The following is a 17240-nucleotide window of genomic DNA, read 5'->3' as shown; positions in this document are numbered from 1 at the left end:
CACTTGCACTTGCAGAGAGAAAAATGCAAAGCTCAACCTTGTATGACCTCACAACAATGGCCAACCAAACATTATCTACACAATAACACTCTCTGCAAGTCCAACCATCAAGCAAGGCCATGGGTCCATAGCAGCATGAAGCTTCATAAAAGCTTGAAAGTGACAAGAGGGAGAAGCACCATCTTAAGTATCTTGAGAATTAGTTGGGGGACAGCATCAACCTCGATCCATGTGATGGTTGAATCCTCCCACTTGCCTCTACCACAAGTAGGCAGCATCTCTCACAGGAAAAGAGGAAGTGGAAAGAGACTGCTCCAGTCACTGATGCTACCATAAACTCCACTTGACTCTCAAGATCAGACTTTACCAAGAATTCAAACTTCATTATTGAGTCTATCTACCATCTGAGAGATCAAGATTGAAATTATGAAACAGAATATTTGAATCTTAAGCTGAAGCTTTTTTTTAAAATTTAGCTTATTTGTTAAAATAGAAATAACTTGAATGGTCAGAGGTGCATTATTTGCCACTGATGGCATGAAGTGGAGGAACACTTGAGCAGATATTATCAGTAATCAATGCAATGGACAGATTGCAGAGATGTGTCAGGTCACCATCTCTATTGGCCAAACCACACAACTCATAATGAGGAGACAAGAAGGGGGAGAAAGGACAGTGGGGGGGACCTCTTGAAGGTGATGGTGTGGGTAACACTTTAGCTAAATAGAAATGTAGATAGCTTGAGAGGCTTTCATGGTGAATTTGATTTGCTTGTAATATTTAATGAGTTGCTAAGGTACTTGTGGGTGAGAGTCTTTAGATGACAAGTTTAATAGTCTTCACTATGCTAAATACACAAATCCAAAGCCAGAAGTCCAGTGTTTGATATCAAGGAATATGAATGGTTGGTGGTCCCAACATGAACAGCACAATTAAAGAAAAGAACAAGAATTAATCTAGTACTGGTCCATAATTTTATTAATTATTCTTTATTTGGCCCACAAGAACTTGCAGTAGTCATTGTTAGAATATTTCATTGTTGAATTCAGACTTGGCCCATGATTTACTTAATCAATGTGTTTCTTTGGCTTGCAAGATCTTGCAGTGGTTGGCCTTGGAAGATCTCCTTGTCTAAATAAAGCTACTAAAAGGAGTTAATTTGACCATCTTAATCATCTTTAAGTGAGGTAATAATTAGTTAGTGAAAGTATTTATTTGTCCTTATTATATAATTAGCCTTTCTTTCTTGGTTTCCTCCACCACATCCATCAACCTTCAATTCAACCAAAAACACAATACATTCAAAATTCAAGGGCATATTCAACATCCAACTTTATCCTCATAGAAAGATAAAAAGGAAGAACAAACTTCCATTTTGGCTTTGTAGCATTTTATGCAGGCACAAGATAGAATGGAATTTTTCACTGATGGAATCACACTGGAGGATGCAAAAAAAATGCATTAATTGTAGTCAATCCAACAATTGCTCAAGCAGGTCAATATGTGCTAATTATATCAGACTGTGAGGATTGATTGTCTCAAGAAACAAACAACTTAGTCAACCAGATAGGAACTAGCCAGCATGTGCATTTATGGGTAGGCCAGGCATTACTTGTGACACTAAGCTTTTAATTATATCTCATAAATGTTCTCTGTCGATAGTATTATTATCCATCACCATGGCATCAGACAACTTTCTCACTGATGGATGGAAAGAACAGGATATGAACACAAATGGACCTGGTAATAATGGTACTTATGAAAAAGAGTGTCATATCAATTGTTCCTACAACCAAAGGTATTCTCATATGAAATAAACACTTGTTCTTGATTCCAACAATAAAAAACCAAAGCACTGCTGCATAAATCAAAACAGATATGTGAACTTTCAAGAATTGAAACATATTGTGCTTAATGGACCTACTAAAAGACTGCCATGCCAAAACCAAATGATCCTCCTGCACTCTGAAGATCAGAAATACTTGAGAGATTTCTGTCCAGATGGGCATTGACAAAAGAATGGCCTGCTAGTGTTTCCACAAGTCCAGTTTCAGCAAAATTAGAATGCCAAAACTTGAATCTGCCTTATAAGGTGTACATAATCTCTCCACGCTAACCAAAATCTGGTAAGCAATCAATTCTCCCTCGCAAAACCTGCTGCAAGATGGGGTTGATAAGCACCAGCAAATGGTATCTTCCTGCTTCAGCGAATATAGAGAGCAATCCTGTGGCACAAGAAAATTTGAGGTGGTCTCCAATGTACACTTACCGTTCTGTACTACAAACATGGATCATTCACCTGATTATGGATCAGGTATCATTGAAAACATAGCTAACATATGCTGTTTGTAATTATGTAAAACATCAAGCTAAATTAATTACACAATCCCTCCATGAAAAGCCTACAATCTAAATGGAATAAAGATAATTTAGACCACAAACTTATCTACTATGAAGCTGCCAATATGATTCGACAAATACACATGCTTCGCTAGTAGATTGCCGTGGGGAGGACAATGGAAATAAACCAATATGAAGCAACAAGAAGAAGCAAACTCTGGCGTTGGCTTGAAGAAAAAAAGGAAATCAGCAACCACGGGAGAAGTTGCATCCTCAATGCTTGTGCATTTTTTGTGTCAACATTTCGGGGAAGAAAACAAGATTGACTAGCTTAAAGTTGCAGCAACCTGCCACAATGAGCTTTGGATTTCAACTGGCCTATTTGCTTTGTATTATAATGTTGAATGTTATCATACTGTTTTTTGATGCATCCAATATGCAGAATATAGAAAACTATAATCCATTAATCCAAAACTATGAATTTAACTAGACAAAGTACTTGTAACTAAAGATTATTCGGTCCTCAATAACCTGATAGTCTTGAAGAAAGTACAGAAATAAGAATTCAGTGAATTCACTATGCAAAGAACTGTCGCACCTATCATGGACCTTAAAAGATGAACCAGCTTCATGTACCACTTCAAAGAATATAGTGTCCACTTCTAAAAGTCAGTTTCAAACCATACATTTAAATCTATTTGCAAATTTTGCATCTGACAAGAAACAGGACTTCAATTTGTATGCTAAGCTCATGAATATAGTAGTCCAACAGCATTTCAGTAGACCACAGTTTGCGTCTCTGATCTAGTCTCTTCAAGTCACTGTCGTGTATGATTCGTGACATGGGTTATTTCCAAATCTATAGTCGAGGGAGATCAGTTTACAATACATGCATGCTGAAACCTGCAATTGGGAAGCATTCATTTGAAAATATTATGTGATTTACAACATAAACACCAACATAACACTCGAAAGGAATTAAATTTACTAGTTCCATCGAGAAATAATAGAAGCTATAGGAACGCAAGCTGGTGACAGTTCAAGGAGTCCTAAGAAGGTCGACCAAGTTATTTGGTGCAATTATGCATAATAAAAGAGATAATGGCACTGGCCAGCAGTAGAATTATTGGGTAAGAACTTCTCTAATCAAAAGGAGGGCTAACTATATGGGTAAAACTGCATATATTGATCCTTCTCAGATCTCACAATGGCAGGAGCCTTTTGTACTCGACTGTCCTTTTTAGATTATTTAATCACCAAATTGGTGGTGTTAGACAATGCAAAAGCAACGAAAGAAAAAAATGTACTTGATGAGAGTGCCAATAAAATTTAATATTTAATTGCAAATCTCATGATACCCCTCTTATCTATTATGGCATATCTATTTAAGGGATCCTCTTTGCCTCTCTCCTCGCTTGTACCCATCCCCTCTATTTTATTGGTGGTGGATAAAGAGAATATTGTAATGGTGATAGACAAGAAATACAATAGTTGCGATGAAGAACAAATGAAATGGTAGCAATGTCTCCAGTATTCCACATTTATAGTTACATGTTTCTTCCACCTTGACTTCCTCTTATTCTTTGCCTTCCTTCCTGCCCCTCTTCATTTTTTTTCTTTTGAGGCCATGAGATCACTCAAAATTGGTCGAAATTGGCCAATTAAGATTGGGTTTGATCAGTGCCAGTCAATTATGACTAATTTCAAACTATAGGTCTGAGAAAATGGCTACCACTGAATCTGTCTTACACAATACTAAACGTCTTCTATCCAAATAAGCTGATGTTGCAAATTGTGGCCCCATATCACAGTGATATGTGATCTGATCACCATATTTGACACTTCAATATAACAAATATAATTCAAATTTTAGTCATGGAAGGGGTACAGTCCTAATGAAAAGTTCATTCACATAAAGCTTAAATCAGCAAAGAACTAAACAATTAAAAAGCATAATCAAGTTAAAAGTTATTAGGTTGTCTACTGATATGGCATATTCTGGTATCGCCCCTTGTGACCATAGTCAGGAAACAAATCAGCGTAGAGATGGAGCCTCGAGGCTGAGATGGTGCGTCGCGTCGACATGGCACCTCGAACTCAGGTGAGTGGGTGCCGCTTCCCGTGCCATCCGGAGTCGTACAAGACAGCGCTGCACAGTACAGAGTCGCTTTGGAAAGCTCGGAACGGCGCCATGCAGCGTCGTTCCGTGCAGGTCGGTCGGCGCACACACAGAGGTATAAGCCGACTGCCCGAGGAGTCGGTCGCCATCATCAGATCGCATACAATCGACCCTTGTATGCAGGTATAAAGCCGATCCCCTGATCGGCATGGGGGAGATTTCCCTAGACTCCACTCAATACTTAATCTTCAGAGGGGTCGAATCGAGAAAGCCCCCTCCTGACTTCAACCTGCGTGCAGGAACCCGACGTCGTCGGAGTGGACCGCTCACCGATAAGAAGGATCAAGTTTGAAGATGAGTGTCAAACTCAGCCCAACTCGATGGTCGCTTCCATCACCCAAGCATCGTTGTGGACAACCTTGCACATTTGGGATGCGACCAAGCTATGCTGACACCTCGGTCACGGCGTAAAGGTTCACTAACATTTTGACACTAGAAGGAGGGCCCGATGTTGCAGGAGCGTCCGATCACGGTCAATCCTGAAGCTCGTTCTAGTGAAGAGCCGCTAGCAGTCCACCCCGCCTATGGGCTCGGGGGGCAACCACCCCTTATCCCGCACAAAGATGGGGGCGTCATGGCCCAAACACCATATCACTACTGACGCATGTTCAATGACCTCAATTTCCTCCTCCACCCCGGAAATGCCTTGGGACCGCCAGTCATCTCACTTAAGGCATTCCTTACCCTCACCAAGCGGGTTCAAGCCTTAGCAGGAATGATGCAGACAATCATCCCGCTCATCCCACAGCTCATCCAACAGACGACTCCCCTATTGCCGGCCATACCAACGCTCCCTCCGAGGCCCCCCAACACTCCTCCGGCCAACCTATCACCTTGAGCCCCTATTCCTCATGACGAGACCGAGGAGCGGATCGGAGATCCAGGAATGGCACCTGAACGAAGCACCTCCATGTCTTGCCTAACCGCACTGCCATTCCCCAGGCTCGATACCTTGTCATCGGACTCGGCCGACGACTCATTCAGGGCTCAGTTGTCTCTTGTGAATCGACGTCTAGATGAGTTTCAAAGAGAATTTCACAGATCAAGGGACGAGGCCGCAGAAAGCCACTCGGGAAGATGTCCTTTCACCCAGGAAATCCAAGATAAGCTTGTACCCGTCAACTTCCACCTCCTTACTCTAGAGATGTATGACGGCGAGTCCGACCTGGCAGAGCATGTCGTCGCATTCCAGGTCCAAATGGCCCTCTATGACACTTCTGATGCCCTCATGTATCGGGCTTTTCCCACCACCCTCCGAGGACCGGCTCAGACGTGGTTCAACCGGCTACAGCCAACCTCGGTCTCATCTTTTGATTAACTCGTAAAGGAATTCCTACAGAACTTCCTAGCCAGCTCGCGAGCCAAGCCTTCCATGGCCACGCTCCTTGGGTTGTGCCAAAGCGACGGCAAATCTCTCTCTCAATTCGTCACACACTTCACCTCCGAGATCCGAGGAGTCCCGGATGCTCATCCTTCCCTGATCATGCAGGCGTTCCTAATGGGTTTGTGGCCCTCAAGGTGTTTTTGGTCGCTGGTTGAAAGACCACCCACAACTGTTCCCGAGATGCTCCAGCACGCCAACTAGTACATCGCCGCCAAGATACTGATGGCGAGGAAACGTGAAGACAACAAGAGGCCTCGCACGGAGCAACCCTGAGGGGCATCCTCGGGACTATCTGCGGGACAATCTCGGAGGAGGCTTGATCGACCCAAGCCATCGCTCCCGAGGCCCCCTCCTCTACCTCAGAATACTTCCTGCATTGAAATCTTTCTCTGGATTAAGGAGAAGGGACTCCTAAGGGAGCCCAACCCGATAAAAGCTACTCACAATAATCGATCTAAATATTGTAGGTTTCATCGAGAATACGGCCATGACACGGAAGAATGTCATGACCTCCAGAACCAAATCGAAGATCTAATCCGTAGAGGACACCTTAGGTGATATCTCAAAAAACCAAGAGAAGTATCCCCTCGTCCCGGTGGCCCTATCGAAAAGCAAATTGATGTCATCATCGGCAGACCGGCTTCTGGAGGTGATAGCACGTCGGGACGGAAGGCCTACGCCTGCAGCACGGTGGAGAAATGCCCAAGGCCGGGATCTGGGTCTGAGATTACCTTCAGGGCCGAAGAGGTCGAGTTCCCTGACCATGATGACGTCATAGTAATCTCATTCTGCATCGCTAATGTCCGAGTGAAGAGGGTAATGCTCGACACCGGAAACTCCGCCGATGTGCTATACTTCGACGTTTTCAAGAAGCTCGGCCTGACGGAAGGAGATCTCGCCCCGATGGCCTCGACGCTTATAGGATTTATGGGAGACTCCATCTCTCCACTCGAAACCACCTCCCTCCCCATCATTATTGGAGAAGAGCCAAGGTCTAAGACACTAATGATCATCTTCATGGTGGTCGACCTACCTTCCGCGTACAATGTCATCCTCGGCTGACCAACCCTCAACAAGTTAAAGGCAGTCGTCTCTACCTACCATCGAGCCATGAAATTCCCTACCAGGGTCGAAGTAGTAAGAAGCGACCCAAGGGAGTCCCGGCAATGTTACCTGACAGCGATCACTCTACCAAAGAAGCTGTGGCCTAAGCTGTCCCTCTTGACCCTCGAGATACAACTAAAATACTGCCTCACCCAAAGCCGACTGAATAGATGATAGAGATCCCCCTAGAAAAAGGATGACCTGACAAGGTTGTTAAGGTCGGGACAACACATCCAGAAAAAGACCAGGTCCAACTCGTCGACTTCTTGAAGAACGCTAATGTATTGGCCCGGTCCCCGAAAGGCATGCCAGGGATCGACCCCGAGGTCACACAACACTATCTCAACATTCTCCATGGGGGCACGTCTTGTGAAGCAAAGACCGTGGAAGTTCGCCCCAGACTGACAAAAAGCAATCAGCAACGAGGTGGATCGCCTACTCGAAGCTGGATTTATAACCGAGGTGAAATACCCTCAGTGGTAGTCTAATGTAGTTCTCATCAAGAAACATAATGGAAATTGGAGAATGTGCGTTGACTACACTGATCTGAACCAGGCGTGCCCGAAGGACTGCTACCCACTCCCGATGATAGACCAGCTGGTGGATGCCACTTCGGGGCATGAGCTCCTTACATTCATGGATGCATTCTTGGGCTATAATTAGATCCGAATGGCACCTCGGGATCAAGAACACACTACTTTCATCACTGACCGAGGGGTATACTGTCACAAGGTAGTGCCCTTCGGTCTAAAAAATGTCGTAGCGACATACCAGAGAATGGTCAATGAAATGTTCAAGCAATAACTCAGGAAAAAATGGAAGTTTACGTCAACGACATGATCATCAAAAGCAAGACGGTTGGCATCCATTTGGTCGATCTTGCCGAGACTTTCCAGACCCTCAAGTGATTCAGCATGCGGTTGAACCCTTCGAAATGAGCCTTCAAGGTCAACTTTGACAAATTCCTCGGGTTCATCATCCACTACCGACAATATTTCATTATATACAAAATATGCTTATACAATAACAACAATATATCAATCGACAAGGCTTGCCCAAAATATGAATAACTCTCCACTATCTCAGCCCAATTCAAACATCTCAGTGAATGACAAGCTAACCTGAAAGATTTATATAGCAATGGAGCGAGCATACAAAGCTCAACAAGCAACTAACATATCCATGGCAAAATGAGAAGTTTCAAGCTAGCTTAGTATCAAAGTGTAAGGCAGGATACAAGAATTCATAGATATCATCTCATTAGATACAGAATCATAAATGACATTTCATTTAAAACATATTTAGTTCATAACAAATAGAGTAAAGAGTAATTAGAGCATATCAATGACGTATGAAATGTTTCAGAGTATATCAATGACATTTAAAATATTTCGGAGTATATTAATGGCGTGTAAAATGTTTTGGAGCATATCAATAGCCTATGAAATAGTTTGATGTATATCAAGGGTGTATGAAATATTTCAGAGCATATCAATAACAAATGAAACATTTCGAAGCTTATCAATGGTGTATGAAATATTTCGGAGCATATTAATGACTTATAGAATATTTCAAAGCGTATCGATGACGTATGAATATCTCAGAGGCATAAGAAGCATTTCGGAACATATCAAAGAACAAATATGAAGCATAAGCTCAAACGTCATATTTGACATTGTATTCATTTCATTTTTATCCAAAATATGCATAGAAACACATAACCAAAGCTCTGGATATCATATCAAACATATAAAAGATAAAGTGGGATCATAACAGAATATGATCCATCCATTTCTGAATGACCACCAAACATAAGTCTCTCACGCTTGGGAGATTCATCCACCCATGTTTGAGTGATATCATTTTTAACAAAGGTTCACATTATCCCATAAACATCAAAGTACAAAAAGATATTATAAAAAATAAAATTAGCACATATCGGAAGCAGATGCGAAACAACGAAACGTACATGTGCCTTTATGAGTCAATACGATACAAACATAATCTTTCGCAATTGCATTCAAATTTGAAAGAAAATAAAGGCAAGAGCATACAAAGATTCTAAGCAATCACATATAGCTTAATTGAAGAAAGAATGCTAGATAAATTCAATGTCGAAAGGAATGAAATAAGAATAGACGAAATCAACCAAAGCACGATTCTGACATAATTGGAGAGGAACATTGAACAAATAATTTAAATTATCAATTATGCTCTAATTTACTCAAGAAAAATATCATTAGAAATATATTTCAATCTACTTTCAGATAAAATAAGTTTCATATAAATTGAAGTTTCTAAAGAAGAGTTACAAATGATTTGGTAACCAAAGGTCAAATATCAAAATCTCTATTTTATGGAATTCATAGAGTTAGTTTCAGTAAATAACTGGGTAGATATCTATATTCCAAATCTTTCAATATGGTATTAAAAGAAAGATCTTTGAGTCTACTTTTAAATAAATTAGGTTTGGCCAAAATTAGAATTCGGTACTAAAAGTTAGGTCTAAAATAATGCATAGAGGTCAGATTACCGAAAAATTTCAAATTCATAGTTTTTTATCTAAACGAGAGAAATATCTTGTGCTAAAATGAAATCTTTCGAATTATTCAGAATTAAAATAAAAATAAAGATAAAGATTATTGTAGCTGATGAATAGGATATTTCAACCACTCTTAGATGACTGTATAATTGTATTCATTGATGACATATTAGTGTATTTAAGGAGTAATCAGGAGCATGAGAAATGTATTATCCATACTAAGAGAAAAAAGGTTGTATACAAAGTTTAGTAAATATAAATTTTGGTTGAATGAAGTTGCTTTCTTAGGCCATGTGATTTCAGGGAATGGCATATCTATTGATCTAAAAAAAGTGGAAGCTATAGTTAAGTGGGAAGTACCAACAAATGTGACAAAAATTAGAAGCTTCTTGGGCATGATGGGTTATTACAGGAGATTTATAGAGGGATTCTCTCGAATTGCACAACCTCTCACCAAACTAACTCAAAAGAATGTAAAATTTGAATGAGGCTTTGGGTCTTTTTACTCAAATCTTCTCATTTGGAATCAAAAAGCCTAAAGCCCCAGATTTCTCCTCTTCTTCTTTTTTTTTCTTCTTCTTTCTCTCTTCCACTCTTCTCCAACACAAGTTGCCTTCTTATGTTCCTTAGGAACGAAGGCAGAGAGGCTTAGGTGGTGGAATTTATTTTTTTTATGAATAGGTCCTCAAATTTTATAAATAGGTTCTCAGATTTATATTTAGGCTCTTCTATAGAATTCAAAATGGATACTTACATTATAGTTAGAAACTTATACGAAAATTTAGAAACGAGGAATGTTATAGACTACCTTGGCTCGCCTCACCCGACCCGGGTGAAACACTCGACCTTTTCCTGGCAGCCTCCGAACAAGCGGTTACCTCGGTGCTGGTATGAGCGAGCTCAGCAACACAACAACCCGTCTACTAAATCAGCCACGTCTTCGCTAGACCCCAAGAACGATATCCTCCGATCGAGAAGTTGGCGATGGAGCTAGTGAAGACAGCCAGGAAGCTACAACCATACTTCCAAGCCCACACGGTAAAGGTAATCACCGACCAACCATTGTGACAGATCCTCTCTAAATTTGACGTATCCGGTCGAATGCTAAAATAGTCGATCGAGCTCGAGGAGTTCAACATCTAATATGCCCCCAAAGCCACCATAAAAGCTCAAGTATTGGCCGATTTCATTTCCGAGCTAACACCCGACGAGTGGCCTGGCGAACAGGGATGTTCCAGGGATACTTGGGCCTTGTACGTGGATGGATCTGCCACCTCGGAGGGAGCAGGGGCAGGGCTCGTCCTTAGAGGCCCGCACGATCAAGCATATGAGCATGCACTTCGACTTAAGTTCAAGGCCACCAACAACGAGGCCGAGTATGAGGTGTTGTTGTCAGGGCTACGCCTCACCCTAGAGATGCACGTGCAGGACCTGGAGGCCTTCAGTTACTCGCAATTAGTCGTGGGTCACATCAATGGGAGCTACGAGGCTCGTGAACCAACCATGGCACGATACCTAGCCGAGGTGCGGCTTCTCGCCGGTCATTTCCGTCGTCTCTCGATTGCAAGGATACCCCTAGTCGAGAATGCGCAGGCCGACGCATTTGACAAACTGGCCTCCACCCATGGTTCAAAGGGACTCCCCCTAAAGGCCGAGGTCCTCTCAACCCCGATCGTCTCGACCATAGGCATCGCCACAATCGAAGCCACCCTTAGTTGGATGGAGGAGATCCCCTGCTACAAAAAAGAAGGGACACTGCCCATCAACCGAGCCGCTGCTCGACGACTTAGATGCATCGAGACATGCTACTGCAAAACTAATAGGAAACTATACCATAGAGCCTTCTCCCAACCTCTCCTTCGATGCTTGGCACCCCTCGAAGCCGAGACAATCCTCGTAGAAGTTCACGAAGGCATTTGTGGAGAGCACATCGGTGGTCGAACCTTAGCTTTCAAAATTCTCACATAGGGGTACTACTGGCCAACCATACGTCGAGATGCCCTATCATACATGCAACGATGCTAATAGTGCTAGAAGCATGCTCGGGTATAGCACTAGCCCGTGGTCCCTCTTGCCCCAATAGACTCTACCTGGCCCTACGCCCAATGGGGCCTGGATCTCCTCTAACCATTTCCCCTGCTTCGGGGCAGCGGAGATTCCTCATAGTTGGAGTCGACTACTTCACTAAATGGGTCAAAGCCAAACCATTAGCCTCCATCATGGAGTGGTAGGTCGAGGGGTTTGTTTGGAAGAATATCATCACCCGATTCGGGATCTCGAGGGCCATCATCGTCGATAACGAAGCTCAATTCAATAACATAAAATTTAAAGCATACTGCTAGTCTTACGGGATACGATTGAAGTTCAGCTTGGTCGCGCACCCAAACCAATGGCTTGGCCGAAGTCACCAACCGAGCTATATTGGAGGGCCTGAAGAAGAGGATAACCGAGGCCCGTGGCGCTTGAGTCAAAGAACTCCCGAGCGTTCTATGGACGTCCTAAACCACCCCCAAAACTACCTTGAGGGAATCACTGTTCAATTTGGCATATGGAACCGAGGTGGTACTGCCGCCCGAAATGATGTTCCTAACCCTACGGGTCGAGAATTTTGAAGAGGGTACCTCGAAAGAGGGACTCAAAACCAATCTCGACCTCCTCGATAAGCAAAGGGCTGAGGCGCACCTACGTGTCCTGGCGTATAAAAGGGCCACAGCCCGCCTCTACAACCGCAGGGTCCGCCCGCACCAAATCAAAGTTGGAGACCTCATCCTACGGAAGACCGAAGTGACCCAACCCGAGCTAGGAGAAACCTTGTGCCAAACTGAGAAGGACCAGATCAGGTGATTGACGAGGTCCAAGTTGGCACTTACCGGCTCGAGACCACAAAGGGAAGCCCCTTATCGAGGACGTGTCACGTCTTAAATTTGAAAAAATTTTACCCTTAAGGTAAAATTTTGACAAGGACATTGGAGAATTAATGTAGGAAGCACACTTTTTATTAAGTAAAAGATATATACATTGTGCTTAGTCAAGGCCTTACAGTTCAAAACCCGACCCAACCAAGGCCAAAAAATAGAAACAAACAAACACAACCCCATAACTCGGGGGAACTTTGGGACTATCATCGAAAGGCACCTCGTCAGGCATCTCGACATCTTGGTCTTCGGGAAGGTCGACGAAGGGATCTTGCTCCACCTCGAGGTCGGGGTACCTCGCCCGAAATCGAGCAAGGGCCACTTGGTACCTGAATTCATATGTCACCAGCCCCAACATCTGCATGCCAAGCTCGAACCTGGGGGACCACTTGTACTCAGTGATCGCCTCCTTTGCCATCTCCGACGCCCCCCAACGTTCCTCATCTAGTGCCTCCTTAGTAGCTCGTGATGCAGATCGAGCAGTTTCGACATTCCGGGAAAGGGTTAGCAATTTGTCATCCAGCATCCGAATCCGCCCTCGACACTCCTTCAGTTGGCACTATGACTCGCCCAGCTCAGACTTTAGCCTCTCGACCTCAGTTTCTAAGTCAATGTCCCATTGCTCGGCTGCCACCACAACTGCGGGATCGGGCCTGTTCTTCAGTTCCTCAACCTCCCGGTGTTGGTTGGAGTTCATCTCCCCCAGGCACTCGATTACCCAGCCTGCATCATAGACACAGTCGATCAGGGCCATGGTATAGTGTTGGTTCTGCACCAGCAAGCACATTAGAACCAACCTTCGGGTCAGAGGGAAAAGTACCGAACTTACCCATACGAGAGACTTCACCACCTGATCCATCAGCACCATGGACAGCGAGCAGTACAGCTACTTCGCCATGACCGGATGAAGCGCATCGCAGGAAAATTCTTGGGCCACCGGTTCATTAGCCCACATCTGACTCTCTGCCTTAAGGGTCAGCCAGCACGAGTTGTAGAGCGCCCCTGGTTCCCCCTCTGGCAGGTCGGCCATGCTAAGGGCTTGAAATGACTTAGGCCGCGCCGTCTTCCTGCTCGAGGGGTCATCACCTGAAGACACAACATGTCCCTTTCCTCGAGTGCTCGTCGAGCCCTCGCCTTGCGAGGGGCCACCCAACTCGAACATTCCATGAGCCGCAATCTCCCTGGTCACCGCCTTCGGAGACTTTTCGGGTCCTGACCTTGGGTTTTTTCTTTGGCCAACCCACCTTGCCTCCTTTAGAGACCCCGTCTGATGCGCCGACGTGCTCTTTCTCATAGGAACTTTGGAGTCGCGCTTGTTGCCCTCTCGGGATGGTTGCGTCCATCACCGAGGAGCGAAGCATCCCCTTCAGCGACTTTAGGTTCACCATCTCTACAAGTTGCAACTAGGTCAGTAACATACGAAGAGCAAAAAAAAGAAAACTTAAAAAGACTACAAGTTCAGTCGTACCCCTCGGGGCCGGGCTGAGTCCCACTTCGACCAGCCACTCCTCGGATGTGCCCCTAATTGCTTGGGAAGAAGACAAGATCTCCCTCAGACACCCTATACGCTCGGCCTCTTCGAAAGAGAGAAATGGGGGAACATTGTTGATGACTTGGGAGGTCCACCCAACGTTAAACCCCCATCCCCGACTGTAGCTGACAAAGAAGTGACAAGCCTTCCACCCCTTATTATTAGAGGGAGTGCCACTGACGTTGAAGCCACTTCGAGCAGTCAGGTAGTCCCGCCTTGACCCTTGCACAAGTGAAAACACATCAAGAAAAGCGTTCGAGTCGGGTCGATCCCCACGCTCCAGCATTCCCCGAGGAAGACCACCAGGTAACGCCATGAGTTGGGCGCCATATGAGATGGCGAGATCCCCACCACCAAAGACACTCCTCGATGACCGGATGCGCGGGCGAGGGAGAGAGTGATAGGGCATATTCTAGTATCGCCCCCATAGCCACAATCAACAAACAAATCAACGCAGAGATGGTGCGTCGCATCAATGTGGCACCTCGAACTCGGATGGGCGGTCGCCCCCTCCCGCATCGTCCGGAGCCGTATGAGACAACGCCACACAGTACAGAATCGCTCCGGAAAGCTCGGAACAGTGTCACGCGATGTCGTTCCTTGCAGGTCAGTCGCCTGAGGGGTTGACCGTCAACATCAGATCACGTACGACCGACCCTCACTTGCAGGTATAAAGTCGATCCCCTGATCGGCATGACAGAGATTTCCGTAGACTCCACTAATACTTACTTAATCTTCGGAGGGGTTGAATCGGGAAAGTCCTCTCCCGACTTCAACCTGTGTGCATGAACCTGGCAATGTCGGAGCGGACCACTCACCGATAAGAAGGACCACGTTCGGATACGAGTGTCAAACTCAGCTAGACCCAACACTCGCTTCCATCACCCGAGTATCCTCATGGACAACCTTGCGCATCCAGGACACGACCAAGCCGTGCTGACACCTCGACCACGGTGTAAAGGTTTACTAACACCTACCACTGATATTTTCAACCTAATTGGACACAAAACTATTGACTAATGACTAGCATGACTATAATGTCTTGTGTAATGTAACAAGCAAAACACAGAGAAGAAGTTTACCATGTACCATGACCCAAAAGAATGGTCCAACTAACCTTACCCCAATGTACCGTGAACCAATAGCATTGTTTTCTTCAGCAACAACACGAAACCAGAATAACTTGACCTAATATCACACCAATTTCTACTTCTGGCGCTACAATTTTCCGACCAATGTATTAATTACTGACAAATTGAATCAAAGATCCGTTTTTTGAATGATCATCAGCATTCAGTCAGAATCTACCAACCATCGACGTTATCAAGAATGAGAAATATAAAAATAGGTGGAAGGAAAAGAAAGAAAAAGAAAAGGCAGTCCTTTGACGCATAAAATGTGTTTCGGAGGCAAAACGAATCACGGAGGCAAAGAACACATAAAGAAAACCTCACATCATTATCTCGCTCCGTAGGGCACGGAGACCCCATCGCTCTAATCTGCGCGCTCATTCTCTAGATTGCACGAGGAGGAAGGCGTCGACAGGGGAGGGCGAGGCAAATGCTTCACCAGGGGAAAGGAAGGCGCTGAGCGGAAGCAACGAGCCATACGCCACTGACACCTTTGCGTTCGGGGCGCCGCGCCAGTGTTCGTCTTTGGTCGGGTCGGTTGGGTTCGGTAACGAAGCGAAACACTCCAACATGGTTACCGGACACCATCACTATATATATATATATATATATATATATATATATATATATATATATATATATATATATATATATATATCCAAAGTCGGTGAGTATAACGTTTGTTGTCTTCAATTCTTAATTTCCCTTTTCTTCTGTCCTTAATTTTGGGTGTTGTTACATCTAAAATTTGATGGATTGAGAAATTTTCTCGGAGGTAAAAAATAATTATACCTCATATTCTTCATCTCATTTATGCACAAATCTATGGATGCATCCAACAAATGTGTTTTGATTGTCAAGATTCATTTATTGGTTGTAGGAAAAAATATTCAAAGTAATTTAGAAGCTCAATTTTGGTTCAATGAGTTCAAAGTAAAGACATACGTTGGAGGTTGCTTTGTATAACATCATATTTATAATTATAGATTAATGAGATAAATTTTTTTTTAGATTTCATGTAGCATACGAAATAGGCTCTGTGCCATCTCCAACAGTTGATTTGGCATATGCGAGAATCTCGACTATTTAAAAATAATTATTATATCATTCAACCCTCTTATACTTTAGGGTAAAGGTTTCTTTTTTTCTCGAGCATAATATTTGTTTCAAAATCTCTTTAATTACTTTATTGTCTTGAACGAATGCATTGGATGAAGGAGAATATTTTGGCCACGTTACATATATCATACATTACATATAAGAGGAGATGTTTTTATCTTGTTAGTTGTTAGTCAATGCCTTTTTGGGTGGATGTATCAAGTATTACATATAATTATTTTTATCACAGACAAATATATTATGCGAACAATAGATAATTTAGAATATGTGGAATGTTTTGAATATATTTTTCATCTTAGATGAATATATTATATGCAAAGGAGATATCATTATCATGTTGGTTGTCTTTATTATCTTAGGCGAATATGTCACATACAAAAGAAATGTTTTAGACATGTTAAACACTTCATATATATATATATATATATATATATATATATATATATATATATATATATATATATATATATATATATATATATATATATATATATATATTCCGAATGAATGTTTCTCGCATAAAGGAAATACTTTATGATATGTGTTAATATTTTTGGATACTTATGAGCCTCACCGATGTATATAAATATTTTATAGGCTTGTACTATCAATTTTTTTATTTAAAATTTTTTATTATATGCATACATGATGCTCATGTATGAACTCCAATATAAGACATATTAATTATATAACAATACACTAATTAACTTGGATATCTCAACAAGATTTATACTATCAATATTAACACATATGTACAATGATCCTCACTCTCTAACCTATGTTCAATTCACGTTGGTTTGGACTCGAAGCTAGTTGGTCAATTCGGCACGACTAAGTCTTCTTTTGTTGAGACCTTCAAAGTTTAATATTTGAATATTTATGTAATCAATCAAAATCCTTAGGAAAAGATCAATCAGAAGAGATAACTTATGATCCAAAGAAAAAAGGTGTGATCATTGAAAAAAAAAGAAAATCAATCCCTCATAATAAGTTTTC

At 42.9% G+C, this 17240-nt stretch overlaps 1 long non-coding RNA gene across 1 annotated transcript; it reads right to left on the bottom strand.

Moving 5' to 3' along the window:
- Positions 1-1756: 1756 nt before the first annotated feature.
- Positions 1757-15681, bottom strand: LOC135609896 (uncharacterized). Its single transcript, XR_010485963.1, has 2 exons — positions 15450-15681; positions 1757-2225 (listed from the first exon to the last, which is right to left on the bottom strand). It is a non-coding gene; the product is annotated as an uncharacterized LOC135609896 (long non-coding RNA).
- Positions 15682-17240: the final 1559 nt, after the last annotated feature.

The sequence above is a fragment of the Musa acuminata genome, chromosome BXJ2-4 (genome assembly GCF_036884655.1).
Source record: "Musa acuminata AAA Group cultivar baxijiao chromosome BXJ2-4, Cavendish_Baxijiao_AAA, whole genome shotgun sequence".
Lineage (NCBI taxonomy): Eukaryota > Viridiplantae > Streptophyta > Magnoliopsida > Zingiberales > Musaceae > Musa > Musa acuminata.
This window is presented reverse-complemented; position numbering and strand designations above follow the sequence as displayed.